Genomic DNA, 2,442 nt, shown 5'->3' with positions numbered 1-2,442 from the left:
GTGCGCCGAACTAATCAGGACAGTATTATCAGCGTGTAGTTGCCCCAAGACCGCTTCGCAGAGGGTCTCCGTATCCGAGAGGATCTCCAACGGAATGACTAAGTCCAAACCAAAGCGTCTCCGTAAAAAGCGATTGGTTGTTGAAGGTGACGAACTCCCGGAAGTCACAATAAATATGGCTGATAAGGGAAAATCGATTCGACCTTCTAGCTCTGATCCGCTTATATCTCATCGTCTAACCCGGTTGCGATCAGAGACCACTAGATGCAGGGACTACCAAAGAATGCAGAGAGGGTTATTGTCACGCCCCGCTTCCCAAAATACCGGGGAATCGAGACGCGAACAAGCCCGCGACGTATTATACTGAGAAGAGATAAGTGCTAGACCCCGTCTTCTCAATCTAATACGCTAAGCGTCAAGAAATACAAACAATGCGAAGTCACAGGTCCCCGATCACACATAGCAAGAATACAATGAACAACTCAGAATGAAAAAGATACATATCACAAATGAATATCATCCAAGACATAACATTAGGGTCAAACATGCCCTTATACAAGACTATCTGAACGAAATACTAAAAATATAAAATACAATGATCCAGCGGAAAGAAATGCTATAAAAAGAAAACTAGGATCAAATAACTAAGCTTCAACTTCTTCTGCTACACCGTCTTCAAGGTACTCATGCTGTGAATCCTCTGGCTCCTGCTAAACCTGCTCTTCTCCTAAGTCTGACGTACACCAGAGAAAACAGGTGTACGTCAGCGCACATAACGTACGGCAAGATCCCACAAGGAAAGTAGAAACGGTCGAACGAATGTATGGAAAGAAAACAACTAGCCATCCTATCACAACTCACTGGTTCACATCTCACACAGAGTCAAAGTTCACATTATCGGATATCTGGTTAACAACCACATCTCACTAGTACCTCAGACCCGCCCCAGTGCGAAACGATTCACTGGTGCGTGCCTGGAAATAATCAATAATCACAATATCACCGCTCATCAGACCCACCCCAGTGCGAAACGATTCACTGGTGCGAGCCTGGAAATAATCAACAATCACAATATCACATCACCTCAGACCCACCCAGTGCGAAACGATTCACTGGTGCGAGCCTGGAAATAATCAACAATAAACATATCCGATCACTGCCCCTCAGACCCACCCCAGTGCGAAACGATTCACTGGTGCGAGCCTGGAAATAATCAACAATCACAATATCACATCACCTCAGACCCACCCCAGTGCGAAACGATTCACTGGTACGAGCCTGGAAATAATCAACAATAAACATATCCGATCACTGCTCCTCAGACCCACCCCAGTGCGAAACGATTCACTGGTGCGAGCCTGGAAATAAACAACAACATATCCGATAACATGAACCCAGACCTTCCCATCCCAAGTCCAAGTCAACAACTCATATCTCACGGGTCACTATGGTCAAGCAATACTCGCGATTCTCAACTATAACAATGTATAAAAACAATGAATACTATGTAACAGTGTCATGAATCATGAACAGGAAACGTGAACAACTACAAAAAAACGTGCAAGACGGAACTACAACTATCAAATAATTATGCATAAAATCTCGCAAATTCCAATCGTCATGATCATAAATCTATTTATTCCAAAAATTCATTTTAAAATTCTTTCTCGTTATATTAATTCAAAACTAACCCCTTTTTCAGAATCAACTTTTTTTTCTTATAATAATAATAAATCTAAAAATATTCTTTTTATGAAAAGTGTCTCGTAATTAATATCATTCATCAACAAACTCACACAGGTAATTACATATCACAGTCTAATCCATGAAATTAATTACTAACGGATAATGGAATATCAAATCAAGGGAAGCGGGATCTTGCCTACGAGACCACGGGGTCTGATGACGAGGCGACGGCGCCGATGCGGACGCGGTACGACGGATCTCAAGCGACGTCTTGTTAGATATAGGTGCCCTGCAGGCAATTATTGTATATTGTAACAGGACCTATATGTATATAACATCCTTGTTCAAAATGATAGTATGCTGAGTGGGGTGAGGCTTAGGTTGGAGCGGTGGTGATGAGGGTTGGATGTTCGGTTTCGGGTGGAGGAGGTCTGGTTGGGTTCTTTGGAATTGAGAGAGAACGAGAGAGAAGAAGAAATAATAGGAGAGAGAGGGTGATTGGAGAGAGAAAGAGGCTGGATTTGAGGGATATTATTGGAGAGAAAAAAGTAAGAGAGAGGGTACGGTGAATGACAAAATATTTGGGATTTGAAAAGAGATTGGAGAGAGAAAGGAGGGGATTTGATTTGATTTCGGGAGAATTATTTGAGAGAGTTAATGGTATGATTTGAACTTGATTTTGGGGTGATTAGGGAAATGAGTTATGGAAAGAATTCAAATGAGAGTAAATTAAGAGAGGGAAAATAAATTCGAAAT

The sequence above is a fragment of the Asparagus officinalis genome, chromosome 5 (assembly GCF_001876935.1).
Source record: "Asparagus officinalis chromosome 5, Aspof.V1, whole genome shotgun sequence".
NCBI lineage: Eukaryota > Viridiplantae > Streptophyta > Magnoliopsida > Asparagales > Asparagaceae > Asparagus > Asparagus officinalis.
This window is presented reverse-complemented; position numbering follows the sequence as displayed.